The 21,566-nt window shown below is 39.5% G+C and overlaps 2 long non-coding RNA genes across 2 annotated transcripts in view; one reads left to right on the top strand and one right to left on the bottom strand.

The window, feature by feature from the left end:
• Nucleotides 1-3,541: 3,541 nt before the first annotated feature.
• Nucleotides 3,542-6,738, bottom strand: LOC125963430 (uncharacterized). Its single transcript, XR_007475404.1, has 3 exons — nt 6,716-6,738; nt 6,409-6,489; nt 3,542-6,324 (listed from the first exon to the last, which is right to left on the bottom strand). It is a non-coding gene; the product is annotated as an uncharacterized LOC125963430 (long non-coding RNA).
• Nucleotides 6,322-21,566, top strand: part of LOC117197391 (uncharacterized) — a 416,054-nt gene continuing 400,809 nt past the window's right edge. The window contains exon 1 of the long non-coding RNA XR_004477979.2: nt 6,322-7,190. This is a non-coding gene — a long non-coding RNA (uncharacterized LOC117197391). The remainder of the gene's footprint in view (nt 7,191-21,566) is intronic.

The following is a 21,566-nucleotide window of genomic DNA, read 5'->3' on the forward strand; positions in this document are numbered from 1 at the left end:
TGGCTCTCCCCTATCACCTGTTCCAGAATGCAAGGAGAGTAAAAAATATGTGTACAGTGACAAAACTGTCATGAGGAATAAAAAATTCTGGAACTAATTTAACTTTTCTTTGAAGCCTGAGAATTTTGCAGCTCATGGAATCCTAATTAACTGAGAATAGTGGTTCTAATGAGTGACAATAGAAGAAAGGGTGGTGACTTCAAGTGTAGGGAGAGAGTGATGGGGTGCAGCCAGCTCTCAGGCAGGTAAATAATGAATGCATGTATGTTTCTGCCCAGGAAGGTGAAGGGAACCTGGAGTAAATGAAAGAACACAAACCCTGATTGGCTGGTAATATTCTGATGGATTATAAAGTCTGGTAGTGATTGTAAGATTTTTATGAGTAAAACAATATTTTTACATCATACTCTAGTGAAGAGCTTTGTTCAAAGCCTGGAATTGTTTCACTATGATAAAGGGTGGCAGGATAACAGAATTGTCAAACTTTCAGCCCTGGAGGTCAAGGACAAAGCCTTATTCATCACAAATCAGCAACACCTAGCACAGAGCTGGCGAGCCCAATCAATGTCTCCTAATGTTCCTTGAATGTGATAATTGTCCTTTCTCCCTATTCATACAACTGCTTTATGGCTCTTCTTAGCTCATAATTAATTCAATCAGCATTATCGATAAAGATATTGTGTGAGGTACTGTCATTGTTTCAACCTTCTTTCTCCTCCTGATATTGACAGTAGAATTTCAAAATGTCAAATAGTCATTTACATTAGTCTCGAATTTAATTGAGAAAAATATAAAGATTCAGAAAATGATAGGAAATAGGAAAAGGTAAAATATATAGACAACTAATTCAGGAAAAATAAATTTAAAAAAAAGAACAGGAATTTCAGCCTAAGAAAATAGAAATTATAAAAGAAACAAAGCAAGAATATTTTTCAAACCTAAAGAACATGAGCCTTTAGACCAAAAGGTCCCCCAAAATACTCAAAAACTCAAATAAAGAAGAGCCACATCTAGACATGTGCTTGTGATTTTTACATAACCAAAATTGAAAGACATTACTAAAAAGTTCAAGACTTGAAAAAAAATCACTGAAAAAAAAATTACATCAGCAGTACCGAATGAAAAATGCAATAAAGCAAAGCTGTCAAATTATTGGCCCAAAATTATTTTGCAATACTATTTGTTAGAGGTAGCTACTGTCTTTTCTTATGTGCCTACGTTAAGGAGGATATTTATTCGTTTGTCATTTATTCTTCTAAATTGTTAACCAATACATTTAGATACACTATTGCTATTCAACCCATTTCAAATATTTTGAGGTACCAGAAGAGAAATTCTAAGCAAATGATCATGTTAGTTTTCTCCTAAAACTTCACATCAACAGATGTTGGTCTGGGTAAACAGAACACACGCTCCGGGATGTTTTTTTTCCCTCTGCCAAATTTCCATTTGTTTGTTGACATATATAACCAATTACAGTCTTCTTTAAAGCTTTACAGATTTTCTGGTTTCTTTTCTGCAAGTTAAACTATTTTCACTCTCTCATTCATGCATTTATTCCACAAACATTTATTGACGGTGTATCACAGGTCATGCATTGTAACAGGCATAAACCAAATAAACTGCATTTTTTGTCTTCACAGAGTTTATAATCTAGTGGGAGGGGGTAGTTTGTAGACAGATAGCTAAGGAAATAGGTAATTAAAATCCAAGTTGATAACTGCTGTGCTCTAGTCTGAAGAGTGGGCTGAAAAGCACATAGGTTTGTTATTTCAAACTGGAAACAGGCAGCAGAGAAAGCTTCCTGGAGGTGTGGACATTGTAGCATAGTGCTGAATTTTAAAAAGGAGGTATCTGGTTGAAAAGAGGCTAAGAAATTGAAAGCTTTTCCACACAAAGGAAGCATCCTATTCAAAGTGTGGATGCTGGAGGGAGGGCTTGTAGAGTATGAGGGCCAACAGAGATGGGGAAAGGGAAGAGAGCGAACAGGATTAGATTGCTAATACTTCGACTCTCACGTGAAGTAATTTGGACCTTATCTTGAAGATCATGCGAGCATGCTCTAAAGGGGGGAGGGCAGGTGTAATCCAATGGATGGTTTCTCAGGAAGGTACTCTGGTGACTATCTAACACAGGGGCAAAATTGAAGGCAAGAATGTCAGTTAGAAGCCTGCTTCCATGACAGTCAAGAGAGATGGAGGAATGAACCATGAAATCAGGAAAGAGGAATAAAGAGACTAAAGAGATACTGCAGCGGTGATTTTGAGAAGATTTCGTGCTCAGGTGGATATGGGGCTTAGGGATAGGAATAGGGCAAGAATATAACTCAGCACGGGTAGGGGGAATGTTCAGAGGGAAATGCACAGATGCCAACAGATAAATGTATGGGGACTCAAAGAAGAGACCTGGATAGAGTTGGAGATCGGGTTCTATCTGCATACAGTTGGTGACAACACTAAGGTAACGGCCAAGGTCACTAAGGAAAATGTGTGAGATCACCCAGGGTACTCTAGCCCCTAAGGGCTGTGCAGGGGAAAAGGATTCCAAGAATGAATGAAACTGGAATACCAGACAGGGAGGATAAAATTCATCTAATCTTGCAGAAGAAACTAGTAAAAACAATGACAGAATATTTTTGTTGTATTTCGTAACAAAGAAATTATTGATGGCTTTAGCAAGGATAAGACACAGTAGCTACAAATAATTCTATGTTTGAAACATGTTGTAAAGGATTTTAGGATATAGCCTTTGTTATCTTTTACTTTTGGAATATGGTGATGGATTCTGACATTGAAACCATCTTGTCTAGACAAATGAGGGACGAAGCTGCTGCACATTTCCAGATTTTCCCTCCCATGGGAGGGAGAGAGAGATGTCATTACAGTCCATTAATTGGTCATTTGTCCTGGCCTCATACAAGTATTCAAAACTCTCCTAAGAGATGATGAAGTAGAGACTGTCACTGCAATAGCCCACCCCCGCCGTTTCCATATTACAGAACATTGTAACTTCCGTACTTCATCTGATCGCCTTTGGCCCACGTCCAATAGGCCGTCATTGTTTTTAGTCTTTTATTGTGCTGAGTTATTTTTCCTCCCCTTTTCCAGTTCTCTACATTCTACTTACTATTCCCAGCCACTTACTGGAATAAAAACACAATAATTTTATTTGAATTTTTATTGTTTTCCCTCATTTTCTTTTTCCATCTTCTTTCCTCCCTCACTTCTTTTTTTCATATCTTCATTTCCTTTGACAACTTAGTCTTCATCATTCCATTGAGTTAGTGGATTTTGAGATTCTCCTAAATTTATTCTATAATCTCCATGTTTGTTCTGCCTTTTTAGTTTACTTCTCATTTTACCAGCTGCAAAACTCCTAAGTGAAAAGCTCAACAGAATGAGACAGAAGGAAGCAGCTCTCAGTGGGAGCAGGCCTCACCTTGCAAAAAGGACTTAGTCCATCAGGTATTTACTGTGTGCTCACTGTGTGCCTTGTACTTTGATAGACTCTGGGTGGGGGTGATAATAAAAAATGTGAAATTATCATTCAATTTAATGGAACAAACAATTCTACTGAAACCTGTGAGATAATTAACAAACATTATATAATTTAGCACCAAATTTCTCTCCCTCCCTCTCTATGTATATATAATTATATACTCTAGCTTTCCTCCATTAGGAATGAGTTCTTGGAACAACGGAATAAATGATGCAATTAAGTATTAGATTATGTCAACATGTATTAAATTTTACTCACTGTGGTGAGTTGGAAAATTCTTGGGCCGGGTCCAGAGTTCCCAATGCCCAAATTACTTCTACTACAGACTTGGCCACACTGGTTAGTTCCAAAGGGAGGACTAAGCTAGAGGACACTCCCTAGAAATACACACTCTTTATTGCCAGCTAGTGTCTGGCCTCAAAAATCTGATGTGTTCTTTTGGAGATCTGGATTTGAGCTCATGCAAGACAAAACGACTATTTTGGGAAAGACCAGGCAGTCCTAAGTGGCTGGCTGCCTGCTGCCTTCCTCTCGGTAACGGCACTGGTTTGGTTTTCTAAAGGGAAGGAATCTCTCCCAAGTGGGAGGCGTTCACAGTCCATAATATAATATCAGCATCAAGGAGAAAGAGAGATTCCTAAGAGAGTGAACCTCAAGACCTCACCATGCAGAAAGCAGGAAGCCTTTACATCATGATGTGGACATGAGAATCTGCTCCTTAGATGTCACTGGAAGAATCTTTGACCCAAGGAGCTTGACACCTGCATTCCACACAATAAGGTTAAATATAAGGTAAATATGAAAAGACGGTGGATTGGTTACGAAGCCTAGTCTCACCCATAGGAGGTGCTTCCCCTTCCACACTGTGCATGTGCCCAGGATGGGAGCCTGCTCAGCTGCAGGCATCCTCACCGTCCTCACCATCACCTTCCTCACTGTCCTCATGCTCCCTGTGGTCGTTCGGACCCACACACTTCACCTCTCCTCATATCCACTTGGAATCTGAATTTTAAGAATTGGGTCATTCCAGGGAGATAGAAAACACTGAGAGAGACATGTTTGACTAATGTGAGGTTGCTTCCTAAATGGTTCAGATTAGTTTCTATTCCCATGTAAACATTTATTTCTCTACTCTGATAATGTCTCAGGTCACTGAACCCCCACAGGAAGGTTGCAAAGAGTTGTGCTTCTAAACATTAAGAAACTTGGTTGGAAAAAATGCTAAGGTGGGACAAGCCCTCTGTTTGGGTACACTTCCGAATGGGAAATAGCTCTAAGCTCCGTGAGTGCAAAGACTATTTTGTTCACTTACGTCTTTACAGTGTCTAGCATAATCCTTAACACATAGGAGATGATCATTAATCATTGTGGAATAAATGAAATTTTAAAAAGGGAAAATACACTTGGGGCTCGAGGGCAATTCGTGAGCATGTGATTATTAGATACCTAGTTGCAAGGCTGGAATTTTCTGATAGGTCTTTGATGATCTTTTTAGTTTCCAGAGGGCTGAACTTTGACTTGGCACCCAGTGTGCACCTGGTTTGCCAATGGGGTGGAGTATGCCAAAGGCTTTGGGCTGAGCATAAAAGGCCACTCTACTAATTAAGCCCATCCAGTGAATTTTTTATTTCAGTTAGTGTATTTTTCAGTTTTATAATGTGTTTGGTTCTTTTCTATAACTTGTATATCTTTGCTGAAATATTCTATTTTTTTCATTTGTTTGGAGATAATTTGTAATCAATTCCTGGAGCATTTTTATGACGCCTGCTTTCAAATTCTTGTTGACAATTCCAGTGTCTGATTCATTTCCATGTGGGCATCAGTTGATTGTCTTTACTCATTTAAGCTGTGATTTTCCTGATTCTTGGTATGACAGGTGATTTCTTAAAATTGCTTCCTGGAATTTTGCCTAATATGGACCCCATTTCAATCTCGCATTTTTGCATGCAGTCACCCTGTTTAGGTTCTACGTTTGTCGCTATTTAATTCTTAGAGCCTTTTGTCAAGCTATTGTTGTCTGCTTGGTTGGTCTGGTGCTTCTGGAGCACCCACTGATCCCTGCTGGGATGCCTGAAGGGGTGGCAGCCACTTGTGTGGGATCCCCTTTGCCAAGGCCTCAGGACACCATTGTTTCCAGGTGGAGAGGGGTTCTCTGGCTTTTCTGCCTCTCTTGTTCCCTGAGTCCTGGGGTCCCTAAGAAGCTCACCTTTCTCCTTCTACACCTCACTCCAGACTTTATAGTTGCTCTTGGTGGGAATGAGTAGGGAGGCACGGGTCTATATTACCTTGCCTGGACTGGAACCAGAGTTTAATGATATTCTATGAATCTCCTTCCTAGACAGGAGACCAGAATCTCTGGGGAGTGAGGGGGGACCGTGGATCTTGCTCTTTGGGTTGACAGAAGAAAAAAACAATTCTAGGGTTGTGTTGGCTGCACACACTCACATCTGGGAGCGGACCCAGCACCGCTTCCTCCTACCTTCTCTTCCCAGGAAAACAGCCCAGGTAATTGGTTCAAGGCCTCCTTATGGGGAGATAGCAGAAGAATAACTTACCCTATAAGGAATAAGCACTTTTCCCCATATGTACCTTCCCTTCTTTATTGTTTCTTGGTACTTTTGTACACAGGTGATGTTGCAAGATTCTGAAGTCAGGATGTGCTAGTGGTCCCAGAAGAGCAAGCAGGCCAAGCAGTTACACCTACTTTAGTCTGGGCCTTACTCCCAGAGTATCAATGCAGCTCTGCTCCTGCACTCTGCTGGACTCTGGGTTGGTTTCTGTGCAGTAGGTGAAACAGCTTTTCTCCAGCCTGGAAGGAGGGGCCACCTGTAGGAGACGAACAGGTGTTGTTGAACCTGCCCTAGCTCTTCGTTGTCTCTCAAAACTTTGTGATTGTCTAAGTTATTTCACCTTCGGAGGTGCCTAGTGGTTAAGGGGATCTCAGTCAGCACCGATACTCAGGCTGGTTGGAAGCCGGCTCCACAGGAAGAGCTTTTAAAGTATGTAAATACATACAATGTTGAGGGACCCTGGAGCACGAGCCCCACTAGCCCAACAGACCCGGACGGCCTACAGGTGGCCCCTGGGGGCAGTGAAAAACCCAGAGGCCCAGCCAGAAACTCGGGCCTGATGTTAACACCCCAGAGAGAACCCGAGCCCAGAATAACCCCCTCGCCCTTAAGTAACCCCTGGTCCACAGGAAAACCCAGATCCATACCTAAACCTGGGGGCTGTGGTAACCTGCCCCGCCTCCAACCTCCCCCTCACGCAGAAACCTGGGTAAACCCCTCAGCCGTAAATCAGGGGCCCAGACGTAAACCCCCCCAGTCGTAAACCTGGCCGAGTCGTAAACGCTCCAGTCATAACCCCCTCGCGCCAAGACGTAAACCCTTCAGATTTAAACCGGGGGTCCAGTCGTGAATCCTCACCCGGTGGTAAACTCTCCAGTCGTTAGTGCCCAAGACGTAAACCCGGGTCGGAGATGTAACCCGGAACCCCCCACGCTGCGCTCTGGAGCATAGACGGCCAGCACCCAGCGCCCCGCGTGCCTCAGACGCCTGGCTTCAGGTGACTGCGCTAACCGGGAAGCCGCTGACAGGAGGCCGCCTCTCAGGCATCTCCGGGCCCGAAGAGAGGAGCCCCCACAGGACGCCAGGCCCTCAGGCGACTCCGTGACAGGACGGCCGCCCGAGGTGAGTGTGTGCGTCTCAGGCGGGTCTCCGAGCTGGGCGAGGCGGGCACGGCCCTGGGGTTCGGGTCTCCTCGGGGTGAGGCCCCTCCAGACTGGGGTCGGGGGTGTCCCGGCGACACCACCGCCTCTCGCCCCCGGGCAGCTCGTCCGGGCGTCTGCGAAGCCTACGCCGAGCCGGGCGGTTCCCGGGACTGGTTCACGGGGCCGGGGGTCCGGGTCCTCCTGCAGGCCCGGCGGCCCTGGGGACCCCGCGTGGGGCACCCAGGCGGCGAGGAGGGGACGGACGTGAGGTGCTGGCCAGGTTGGGGGCCAGGGCGCCAAGCAGGACGCGGCCTCGGGCCCCTCTAGCTCTGTTGCCCGGATTTTCCTCTCTGTGAGCTCTGGACCGAGGGCTTAGATACTAAAGGGCACCGGGCTGCCCGTTGTTGTGGCCGGAGCGCGGCGGCCAGTGTCGTCACAGGAAGGATGGGCCCGGAAAGAAAAGTTGGCTGTCAGACCACAGTTTTACCATGTGATAAGATATGTCGTAGTTTTATCAAGTGAGAACTGTATCTTACGGTAGAAAATGATCCTACTAGGCATGTTTTTCTGAAGCTCCTTAGGTTATCCAGGGAATACCTGGGTTTCTGACGCCGGTGATACTCGCGGTGTTGGGGCACTGGACGTGTGACAGGGGCCGGTGTGCAGCGGCCATGGGTGGCCCTTTATTGGCTGCACGTGTAGCAGGAGCGCCGTCCGCAGTGTAGCAGTGACTGAGTGATTTGGATCCTTATTCTGGACCAGCCTCTGGGCTTAGTGCACGTCCTCCCATAAGATCTGCCCTACGAAATAGCTGCTGTTCTGCATGAAAAACGAGGACACAGACGTTATTCTGGGACCTTCGGTGGTTTGCTGAGATCACGCAGTTAGCCAGATAGAAAGGCAGCCCTCGAATTGTCGCTGAAATGGCTCACCTTATTGAGAAGGTCCTCTGCCTTAGCTGGGAAGCCACCCCACCCCCCATCCCCGCCCGCGGTTACTCGTGCCTGGGGGTGATTCCGTCTTTATGGATCCTGTTCCATTCAGTCTGTTTGGAAGCCTTGCATAATGGAGCCTTCCCTTTGACCCAGTCCTGTCATTTCGGTAGTGTGTTTGAATCTCTTCAGAGGTAAAACCTGGAGGATTTGAAGATGGCAAGGTGGGAATTAAACAACTTATGAGACTTAACTGTAGTTCCTGTTTTGAAGAAACAGGAAAAGCATTTTCTTTCCAAATGGGCTGGTTGGCCAGGGTGGAGCAAAACCCTTATCTCTCAGCACCCCACCCCTTTCGGAGGGTAAATGCCCTCCCAGCTTTATTTTATTGTGGATTGTGGCGTGTTCCTATTTATCTAGGGAGGAACCTTTAAACAAAAGCATTTGTCAGATATCTGGTTGGGAAAAAATATATTGACATACCTACTCTTAAGTCAAGTGATTTTTAATTGTTTTCCATAGGATTATTACAAAGCAGAGTGTGTATAAAGTTGAGAGACACATTATTCTAGTGCTGTTTAGTGCTTATGTGAAACATACCAACTATAACTATAACTGGTTGAAAACATTTTTCTGTCAGTTGGGGATACATTAAAATATTTTTTCTGATTATAAGATATATTCATGGTAGTAAATTCGGGAAATACAAAAAGAAAAAAATAAAGAAAACAGAAACTACTTGAAGACCCACCATCCACAGGTGGTATCTATGAATATTTTGTTGTATTTCTTCCTATGCCTATATGTCTACTATACTTGGATGCAATTTAGGGGTGATGATTTTGTTTTTCCCCTGAACATCTAATGATCATGGAATAGTTCGATTTTAGCACTTTCAGGAAGCTATTCTGTGTAGTTGTAAAATGGACAGTAGCTGGGTTTAAAATATATATTCCTAGAAAGTAATCAACATTCTTATAAAGAAATTAGGATAAGAACGGAGAAGAAAATAAACATCTCTCATCATACCATCACTTAGACATGAGGACTATTGGTTTTGTCTCTTTGTTGATATATTTCCTCATTCTTTCTCTGCATATGTGAGTATTTTTGTTCTTAAACTGCATCGTTTTATTACAAGTCAATATATTACAAATAACTTTAAATACCAAAATATTCTATCACTTTTACTTACTTCTCCTAGAGGCATTTATTTTTTAATAACAAAGGAATGAAAACTTTTATTTAGTAAAAAAATCTAATGGCATAACATGATTATTGAGAAAAAAAATAGTCCTCTTAAATTATCGAAGAAAAAAAAATCTCACCATTCTGGAATAACTTCTTTGCTATATCTACTTCTATGTATTATTTTTTACCATATATTATATTCATATAAATATTTTTTCTCACAAAAATGGGACTATAATATATATTGTTAACAGATTGTTTAAATATTTGATCAGACATTAACAATGAACATACTTAAATCTTTGAGGAGATCCATAATGATTTTATTCCATTTCAAAGTGGAATTATTGGACCAAAGGATTTAGTCTTTTGAAGGTTTTCCATAGGACTGAGAAAATTTGTGCAAGTATGTATCAGTTTGTCTTTCCCTCAGTAGTGTAGGAGGCTCTTCACTTCTTCCTATCTGGGACAACATTAGATACTGTAACTTATTTTTAACATTTCATAATTTCTTAAGTGAAAACAGCATATGTATTTTCTCTTTCAAAATTACCTGTTCATATCCTTGCCCATTAGTCTGTGGAGGTGTGTGTCTCTTTTCAAATTTTATCTGTCATTTATATTTTAAGAGTATTAACTCTTTGCAACCATATGTGTGGGAAACATTTCCTCCAACTTTTAAACTGTTTATCAGATCTTGAGGCTACAGGAAATTTTAATTATGTACCTTATTATTTCTGATACGTTGACTTTCCAAATCAGCTTGGGAAGGTAAGTTGGTTTTGACCTTTCATAAAAAAAGAAAATCTCATTGGCAAGTGGTATGTTCCCAGTTAGAGTTTTTATTTATTTATTTATTTTTAAAATGCTCTTCTAACATTCTTAAATGAAAAAGTATCAGATAAAATAAATGCCTCTGATGTGGGGATGGCAGAGGTATTTTTGAACTGATTGTATAAACAGAAGCCTTACTTTTGGTTTTAGCTGGTGGAATGACCTCTTTTCTCCATGGCTCACCCCTAAATCAGTTAAATCTACAGTAGGGCATCTCAAACTTTCCAGAGAATGAGTCTCCTTGTTTCCAGTGGGCACAGACTCCACTTGTGTGTGTGTGTGTGTGTGTGTGTGTGTGTGTGTGTGTGTGTGTGTAAGTCTGCACATGTTTGTGAAAGGCCAGGACACAAAACCAGGATAATAGGATGTCTAAATATCTGTGTGTGCCTGGCAGCGAACTGCTTCTTTGAATGACTTTAGTCATAATTTCCATGTCAATATATCAGTATTATTTTGAATAAAATCATTTTTAAGATTATTCTGCCATTAAGTACATCAGGGCAGAAAGGATTCTTCTGGTTTGTGCCAGTATGCGAGTGAGTGTTCACGCAGGCTAGATTCCCTGAACTTTTCTCGTCGTAATAACTTCAGAACTAGGATGCTGCACTGATTAGTCCCAGGAACAGATTTTAACCAGAGTTGTAAGGTCTATGAATGGATCAAAACGAGGATTTTATTCCATTATCATTTCTCTAGACTAGTTTTGTTTTGAAGGTACTTTATTACATTTGAATCTACATATTTTGGATTACAAATAAGCTTGCTAAAGACCGCACCACTCCCTATTGTCTGGTACCCAGTTATTTCTCCCCTGAATGTTACTTAGTTGGTCCGTCACAGCATTTAAGTTTGGTCTACTAGTCCATACTGTAGGTACTCATAGAGCTGTTGAAGCTCAAAAGATGATAGGGGGTTCAGGTGTCAGGGTAGATCACTAGATAAGGTGGGAGGGGGCAGAAAGGTGGGCAGGAACTCCTTTGCTAGAACAGACAGCCTGAGGCAGCTCCCCTAACTAGTGAGTGAAGATTGTCAAAAGTAACATCTTTGAAAGGAGAAGGTAGGAACAGGGATCAGAAGAGGCAGGTGAAGCAGAGGGTGGACTGGGGTATGGCACAACAGCAGGATGGTTCCTGGAAGGGCAGTGGTTCCCTATCAAGGGCAGTTGTGGGTTTCACTGGCATCCCCAAGCTCTGACCAACCGTCTGGGTCTTGCAAGTCCTAGATGTGTATCTAGGGTCAGTGTGTTTGTCTCCCGCCACCTGCCACTGTCTTTGGCTGGAGCATGAGGAGCCGTGAAGGTAAAGCATTGAGAACTTATCAGGATGGTGTCTCCGAGTTGTGTATTCCCAGCTCTCTTCTCTGCCAGCCCAGCATTACTTTGGTTGTGTGCTATTTATCAGTCACAGAGCACAGAGTCAAGGTGAGGAGAGAGACCCAACTTGTGATGAGCCAAGTGAGAAAGAATTTTGGAGCCAGTTTTTATACTGCCACTGTGGGCTGGCATGTGGCAGGATACTTCCGCCCAGGCTCACATACTGGCTTTATAATGACAGCTGCATAACCTGGATACCTTTCTACTAACTTCTGGAAAACTGTTTTCTCTTCTGAAAGATACATATACTAATAGTCATTAGCTCATAAGGTTACTGTGAGAATCGAATGAGGTCATTTCACAAATGTGCCTAGTGTGGTACCTGTGGCCCATTGAGAGTGTTCAGTAAATCTTAGCTGCTCTAATGTTTAAATGGAGACTGGTAATTTGGTGGGTTTTAAGGATGATATACCACTGCTAGTGCCCTATGCTCATTCTCTCACTCCTATAGCTCCAGGATTAGGCTCTGGGAGCAGGATTTAGGTGTGCAATTTCTCTTTCCTAAGCTGATGTGTGCAATTTCTCTTTCCTAAGCTAGGTGTAAAAAAAGGTAGTGACGCACATGTTTCTCTGACAAATACGCATTAGAGTGAAATGAATTACCTTGAGATTCCATATCATCCAGCTATAACATTTTTAACTGTCATAAAATCCTCAGAATGTTGGCTGGGATAATTCTTTGCACATGAAGCTGAAAAATGATAGATAATTTTTCACTTCATAGAACATAAAATTGCTGTATGTTTTACAGATTCTCTTATCTGAACCTTTTAGTAGCACAATCTAGGGAAAAATTGTATTTCTAGTTTAAAAAGTAGTAAAGAACCACCCATGCCCCTAAACCTGTCATTTTAAGTGTACATTTTTCTGGAAGGCAAATGGATGGCGAGATTTAGTGGATAGCAAGGTGCCTCACTGTGACCTGGTCCTGGTAGAGCTAGTGAAGACTGTGATGCTACAGATTCCAGAAAGGTGACAATGAAAATCTTCGTAATTTAACAGATTATTTCAATAAAATTTTATATAGTCACTGGAAACACCAAGTTAACTTCTAGATGGTTATTTTCTAAAAGGTTAATCTCCACATTTAACATTGGTGCATGGTAGGAGAAGAATGACAGTGATTCTTTAATTCATGAAAAGTTAAAGAAACAAAGCTGTATTGTGCTAGGCCAGTGATACTTCTCTGTGTTTTATTTTCTGAAAAATGCAATGCTTGCTTGTCACTTTTCTCTTTACTCTTAAGAAATACAACATACGAAGTGTTCATAGAAAATCCTCGTTCATTTTATTACTGAATTTTAGGTTCAAATAAAATTTTTACTACACAGTAGTTATCTAGTAATGATCATGCTGTTTTTATTGATTATATTGTGATAATATGTAGTCTGTGAAATTTATGAGACCTTCTGCTATACCATCTGCTGGATAATGAGGTGGTGCTGCACACGTAGAAGGCTTCTTTATAAATGACCATTTTGACATTTGGAAAAACTGTACTGACCAATCATATCCCCTTACATAGTGATATAGAAGTGATAATAGAATACAAAACACTTGTTTCATCCTTTCTGAGCTCACAGCTTTCCTATCATTGTGCATAACTTAATAAGAAGTATAAATAAACTAGACAAAGAGAATTCAAATTTTACAGAAGAATTTTTATTAAGTAAATGACAGATAAAACAAATTCCAGGATGGATGCTGGATATTATAAAAATGTAATTTCCTTCCATATTAATGTAAAAATATGATGTAATTCCAAGCAAAATCTAAATGAATTTCTTTTGGAATTTCATAAATTTAATTTAAAATACACCTTAAAAGTAACTGGGTAAGAATAGCTAAATGAATCTGTGAATTCTGGAAAAAAAGAGTAATGAAGGGAATTTAACCTACCAGGACACACACACACACACACACACGTGTTCTTTCCTAAGACTGTTTAAACAAAAATGTAATATAATGCAAATAATTATTGTAATATGTTTTAATATGATGCATAACCCCAAATCAACTCTCATACATGTTAAAAACTATCTTCTTGCTTTAAAATTTTTAAAAATAACAAGTCCAAATCTGCATTTTCTATGAATAGGCTTAATCTTTGGTTAAACCTACCCTAATGCTAATACATTCAAATCCAATCATACGGGGTATTTTGTGTAAAACAAGGTACATTTTTCAGTTGTATGAGTAATTAGCATTGTATAAACACACTCATGAGGATGTGAGCTTAGCAACAAAGTATTTAAAATTACACTAAATCTTCCCCAAATATACTGAGTCAGTGAGTAAACTTCTGAGCCCTGCCAAGTTTGGTAAACTGGGTTACCAAGTTTGTAATGTACAGCAAGTTCAGGAGGACTCTGTGTAATTACTCTGGCCTTTAAGCTTCTGGTTTCCTCACAATTGCTTGTGTATACGTATGCAATGAAATGATAACATGTACATGCTATACAGTTATTTATCTATAGTCATGCATTTCCTTATTTTGATACATGAAGTGTTTGATACAGATTTCTTGACCAAAACCTCTAACATGAAAACCCAAGGTAAGTTGAGTGTGTATTCAATGTATTGAACTGTATTTTAATATTACACAAGACTCCTTTGGGCTGAAGAAGACACTAAAAGGGCATAGGTGCTGAGGTAATGAATCACTAATTGGCTACCCTGGCAGCCTGAAAGCTCACCCAAAAGTGCTTAATGTACTCCTAGGCTGGGGTTTAAGGCAAGAAAAATCTGGCTCATTACGGGTAGTTCCTAGCTGGAACCATTTGAGTCAAATTTGTTTTATTATTGAGGGGAACTTACGCTGTAGCAATTCTGCATTAAGAATATTGTAGATGGGACTTATAAATCGTAGAACAATTTCACATGTGATATGTATGCTGTTGGGTAATGTAGGCTGTAACTATTAATTGACCTAAAGGGGGAAAATAGAGATTATAATTTTTTTCAATGATCCATTCACCTATGCACCAACCAGTTCTAAAAGTTGAATCTTTTCCAGCTAGGAGCTGCAGATACAGAGGTGAATAAGACTCACTCCCTTTCCTGGTGGCCCTTGCAGTAGTCCAGAAAGGACTGATCACAGGGCAGAGCACGGAGCTGGGACACCCAGAGAGTGGCTGAGGGCATGGAGGCAGGGGCTGCAGAGGCTTCCAGAGAGAACACAGAGCTGATGCTGGATGGCTGTCAGGAAAGTCAAGTGGTCCAGGGAGGAGGGTGGGGAATGGTATCCTAGCAAGGAACTTGGCCATTTTGTGTGGCTGTACCTCAGGTGCCTGATCTGAGAGGCTGCACATAACCCAGCTCTTCACTCTCCTGTCCATCCCAGGCTCACACTGCTGCAACTGCACTGGCCTCCCACAATTCCCTGAGCAGGGCAGACGAATCTTGCCCTCCAGCCTTGCAGTGGCTCTTTCCTCTCACTGTGAGCTTCCCTAAGATATCCATATGGGTGTCTCTCTCCCGCCTTGAGGCCTCTTTTCAAATCTCACCTGCTCCATGAGGACTCACCAACCCCTTGCTTAGCCCTCTCTCCTTTCCTGACACACCAGATCCCTCTTTCTGACTCTACCTTTTGTTTTCCCAGAGCATTTTCCACTTTTTCCCTTACTGTTAAAATTATTTATTCATCCTGTTGCACATTTATATTTGTTTTCACCTGTTACAGTGTTAGCAGCTGACTATTTTATGTGCTGGTGTATTCCAAAACACATAAGCAGTATGGAGCTCACAGTAGGTATACTGAAAATATTTGTTGAATGAATGAACAAAAATATTAGATAGGTCAGGCAGTCTTACAAAGAGGTAGAAAACATGGTTTGAAAGCTGTTCAGTTTGGTCTAAATGGGGAAATCCCCATACCCACTGTTGTCACTATGGTTACTATCACTTGGACTAGGAACTGCATCCTTACTGGCCTCACTGAGAAGACACCTTCACCACCATGCTTGTAAGGAGCCTCTTGGCTCTCACCTCCTATTATTCACTCACTTCTCCCTGGATTTTGCCTGTTTGGCAGAGGCCAGGTGGCCAGAATGATCCTAGTGGCAAAGAAACCTGTGAAAGTGGTTTTGGAATCTCCACTGTTAGGACTGACAGTTAAGACAGAAGGGGTTCAGCATAGGAGTGAGTGGACCAATTTGTAATGTCTTCCCTACAGGACTCTATTTTGTCTGGTTAGTTAAGTCTTTCTCTGTATGACACTCTGCTGGTTATCCTGCCAGGTGCATTTCACCTATTTTTTTCAGTAAAATTTTATAGCAACTCTTCACATGTGAATGCATTATTGTTAGCGATTTAAAAATAAGAAATTGGAGCTGAAAGAGGTCAAATAATATTCCAAGGCTTAATCATTTAAGTTAGTGGTAAAATCAGATTTTGAACTCAGGCAATTTTATTTCAGGGTCCATGCTGACTATGCCAGCTACCTAATTCTGTTTATTTGTAAAAGAAGAAGGAAAGTTTTCACCTTTTGTCTCCTAATCAGGCTAAAAGGCACTTTGAGGTCCTTGACTGAATAATGCCATGCAGAAACAACCACCTCTAGGCAAAGTCCTGAAGTTGGCAAAGTTTATTTTGCAACCATTTGGTTGTCAGTGGGCCTCCACATCTGTTAGTGTTGCGCTCAGGTGTAAGATGTGGTATTGACAAGGGATAGACAGATAGACTATTGTAAATTGACTATTTGTTTATAGACCCTCAGTAGAGAGTTGATACAGCAGGTCAGTGGGGGTAAGACTGACTTTTTAGCAAATGATAACATTTGACTTTTGGTTATCCATTCAGAAAACCAAAATCAAAACTCAAGAAATTAGTTCTCACATCACATCACATATAAAAGTCAATTACAGATTGATTAAAATTTTAAATATGAAAAAACAAAAACATAAAATTTTAGAAGAAAGTAAGGAGAATATCGACATGATCATGAGATTTGGGAAGTATTTTTAAACAAGATGAAAAAATGCACACCATTAGGTAAAAGATTGATACACTTGACTACACTTAGAAAATTCTGTTTATCATAAAAAATTAAAAGACAAGCCATGAATTTAGAAGAAAATATTTGAAACACAAGAAGAAATCAAGTGTTTAGAATCCAGAACATATATGTACATATGTATACATATATGTTTTCATATATGTGCATGTGTGTGTGTAAGAAAATGACAGAGAGGAAAGTGCATAAAAGACACAAAGAGGCATTGCATAAAAGAATTCATTAGGGCCTTCTGTAGACCTCATGCTCATGAATAATAGCTATAAATGCCGGAAGAGATACAGAAACTGTCTTGGCATTCTGGGAACTGGAGGGGAGGTGAATGTGAGGCAAGTGATGGGCACTGAACACATTTCCATTTTTCTTCTAGTTTTTATGTTTAGGGAAGCTCCTGTTGAGGCAGTATGTGCCCTGGATGAGTAAGACTCTGACAAAAAAGAACAACAAAAAAACCACCATCTCCTGGGCTGGAGGAACTAGGGAGAGAAGCCTAGAGCAGCCAGAATAGCTAGAGAATGGAGGAAAATCCCAGGGAGGAGGGGGACAAAAAGAGAGACATCTGATTGTGAGTATAAACGCAGCCTAAGGCTGAACATTGGATCTCACATATTTGGAGCAAACTGATAGCAGCTGCAACAAAGACTTAAAGAGCTGAAATAAAATCTGGCTATCTTGTGCAACAGTGGCATGATGCTCTTTACACTGAATCTAGTCAAATTATATGCTTGCTAAAATAAGAACATTCATACTCTTCTGAGCAGCGGAAGAAAATCCAGAATCTACACAGCAGAGTAGATATAATCCAAGATTACTTGACCTAGAGAGCCAGGAAAATGTGACAACCCTCCTCTCCCAACTCAAGGGAAAAGATAATCAGTTGATGCCAGCCCTGAGACGACCCAGGTAAGGATTATCAGACAAGACCTTTAAAGTAGTATTGAAACTATGCTTGATCTGTTAAAGGAAAACATACTCACAGCAAACAGAAACACAGGAAATGCCAATAGAGAAATAGAAAATATAAAAATGACTGAGTGGAAAATCTAGAACTGATAAATAAAATAGGCAAAATAAGAAGTTCACCAGAAGAGCTCAATTGTAGATTAGAGATGATAGAAAAAAAGGGTCTGTAAATTTGAAGATAGAGCAATAAAAAGTATAAAATCTGAAGAAGTGAGACAAAAAAGTAGACGGAGTCTTAGGGAAGTGTGAGACAATTTCACAAGTCTAGCCTATACGTAATAGAAGTTCTAGGAGGAAAGGAGACCGAGAACAAAAGGAATCTTAGAACAAAAGGAGAGAGAATGAGACAAAAAAAATTTGAGGAAATAATGGTCAGAGCCTTCCCAAATTTGCTGAAAGATGTAAATTGACAGATTCAGGAATTGCAATGAACCTCAAATAGGATACAGTCAAAAAAATCATGACTAGTCCCATCATGGACAAACTGCTGAAAATCAGAGATAAGGAGAAAACCTTGAGATCACCAGAGAAAAATGACAAATCATATACAGGGGAATGATGATTTTAATCATCACAGATTTCTCATCAGAAGTTGTGGAGGCTACAAAAAGCTGAAGAAAACCTTCTAAATTGCAAAAAGAAGAAACGAAACATCTTTTTTTTTAAACATCTTTATTGGAATATAATTGCTTTACAATGGTGTGTTAGTTTCTGCTATATCACAGTGAATCAGCTATACATATACATATATCCCCATATCCCTTCCCTCTTGCATCTCCCTCCCACAAAACATATCTTAACCCAGAATTCAATGTCCAGTAAAAATATCCTTTTAAAACAAAGTACAAGTGAAGACTTTTTTTTCAGAAAAATATAAACTAAAGGAAATCATTGCCACGAGACCTGTACTACAAGAAATGCTAAACAAAGTTGTTCAAACTGAAGGAAAATGATACTAGAAGGAAACTTGGGTCTTCAGGAATGAATGAAAAGCGTTAGAAATGGGAAATTTATGGGCAACCATAAAAGGCATATTTCTCAATTTCTTTAAAAGCATATGAGTGTAAAAATTTATAACACTGTCTCGTGGGATTTGTAAGGTATGTATGTAACATATATGATAACTTACAATGTAAAAATAGCAAGAGAGGATAAATGGATTAATATGATTGCAGATCTGTATTTTCAATGAAGTGGTGTAATATTAACTCTAAGTAGACTGTGAAAAGTTAAGGATGTATATTGTAATCCCTAGAGCAACCATGAAAAAATGCGAATCTGTACAGTTAAAAAAGCCAAATTTTTTTCAAAATAGAATGTAAAAATATTTGTATAATCTAAAAGAAGATGGGAAAGAGGGAAGAGAGAAACAAACAAACAAGAAACAGAGGGAACAGCAAATAAATAATAAAATGATAGACTTAATCTGAACATATCAGTGATTACATTAAATGTTAATGGACTAAACACTCCACTTAAAAGGCAGAGGATATCAGGATGGATGCTAAGGGAGAACCAACTATTTGCTGTCTGTAGAAAGATGATTTGCTTTAAATTTAAATATATGCAACAGTTGAAAGTAAATGGATGGAATAAATATGCTATTTAAACAGTAAGTATTAGAGAACTGGAGTTACTAGATTAACAGCAAATACCTACAATTTCAAGACCAAAATTGTTATCAAGGATAAGAGAATTTGAAATTGATAAAAGTGTCAATTCATCAGGAAGTCATAAAAAACGTAAATCTGTATGAACCTAGTAAGAGCCTTAAAATACATGAGGAAAATACCAATAGTATGAAAGGGAGAAATAGGAAATTTCACAAACATAGTAGATTTAAAAAATCCTTTTAGCAACTGATAGAACAACTAGACAAAAATTAATGAAGACATAGAGGATCTAACTCTATTGCTTATCTTGATCTAGTTGATGATAGAACACTGTGCCCCAAAACTACAGAGTGTACATTCTTTTCAAGTGCATGTGGTATGTTTATCAAGGTAAACTCTATGTATTGGGCCATAAAACAAGTCTCAATAAATTTGAAAGGGAATCATACACAGTTGGTCTCACCACAATAGAATTAAAGTAGAAATCAATAAGTTATCTTGAAAACCCTCGCATATTTGGAAAACATCACACTTCTAATTAATTCATAAGCCAAGGAAAAAAATCACCAATGAAATTAGAAAACAATGAAGTTGAATGATAAGAAAAATAAAAGACATCATTACTTGAGGGATGAATTCACTGTTGATAGGGAAGTTTACAACTTTAAATGTTTATTTAAGAAAAGAAAAAGGTTCTAATGGTCCCATGGTTCCACCTTAAGGAGATTAGAAAAGAAGAGCATATGAGAACATCACTACTCACCAGAGAAATTTGGATTCAAAGCACAATTGGACACCACCACACACTCATTAGAATGGGTAAAATTTAGAACACTGACCCCATACCAAATGTTGGCCAGGTAATGGAGGAACTGGAGTTCATCCCCTCCTGGTACAAATGTACAGTGGTGCAATCACTTTGGAAAATTGTTTGGCAGTTTCTTAAAGGTCAAATGTCCATCTATATGTGGAGAAATTGGAACTCTCAGGCACTCCTGGTGGGAATGAAAAATGGTGCGGCTGCATTAGGAAACTGTCAGTTACAAAATGTTAAGCATGAGATAGTGTTAATCACAGAATAATTGAAATAAAGTTTATCAATTTTAAAGTGGCATAAGAAAATTTATTGTGCCCATTAAAAAGAAAAAGAGAAAACAATTTAATATTGAATATAGGAAACATGAGTAAAATGAAGATAAATTTTAATATAATTATGATTATAATACATGTATTTGTGTCAAATTACAGATTTGATGAGAGAAAAAGCAATATATGATCTATAATTAACATATAAAAATGTTCAGAAATGTTGAAAGTTACAGTATGGAAATAGATGCAGATACATCAGGCAAGAATAAAGCAAATGAACAAAAAAGCAATTTTAGAAGGAAGTGAAATTTAATTCAAAACAATAATAAGAGACAAAGAAAATACAGTAACTCCCCTACATATGAACGAGTTCCATTCCGAGAGCGTGTTCGTAAGTCCACTTTGGTCTTAAGTCAACAAAGTTAGCTTAGGTACCCAACTAACACAATCGCCTATATAGTACTGCCCTGTAATAGGTCTATAATACTTTTCACACAAATAATACATAAAAAACAAACACAAAAAGGAAGCATTTTTAATCTTATAGTACAGTACCTTGAAAAGTACAGTAGTACAGTACAACAGCTGGTATACAGGGGCTGGCATCGAGTGAACAGGCAAGAGGAGTTACTGACTGGAGGAGGGAGAGGAGGTGGGAGATGGTGGAGCTGAAGGATCGTCAGCAACAGGAGACGGAGGGCAAGCTGGAATTTCACTCACGCCTGACGTTGATGGAACGCACGTTCGCATCTTTGAAAGTTCACAACTTGAATGTTTGTATGTAGGGGACTTACTTTACTGGAAAAATGAATCAGAAGATGCAATAGTTATGCATGATACAGCCTAAAAATTCAGGAAGTAGCAACTGACAAAGTTATAGGGAAAATAGATTTTATTTAGAGATTTTAACACATTTGTTGGGAAATTTTCAACTCAAGTATCCAAAAATGTACAAAAGATAATTAATCTAATATACAGCAGTTTCATGTGTGTGAGTGTATATATGTATGCATACATACACACATGTATATTCTATATATAAATTTACATATAAAAAATAGAAATTCCCACTTCTGCAGCCCATATGGAATATTTACAAAAAAAGATTATGTAGCAGGCTACTCTGCATATCTTAATACATTTACAGAAGAAAAATAGCTGAACAGTCTAAGTTTACTAAAAATACAATCAAGTTAGACCTAATTAACAAAATAAGCTTAAAAAATCTGTTGCAAAAACCTAAAATAATGCTACCAAAACAACTCTTGGATTAAAAAGGAAATCACAGCAACAATTCTGAAAATTGAATGACAAAGAAAGCATTACATACCAAATGTGAGGGGCAGCA

This window comes from Orcinus orca, chromosome 2, assembly GCF_937001465.1.
Source record: "Orcinus orca chromosome 2, mOrcOrc1.1, whole genome shotgun sequence".
NCBI lineage: Eukaryota > Metazoa > Chordata > Mammalia > Artiodactyla > Delphinidae > Orcinus > Orcinus orca.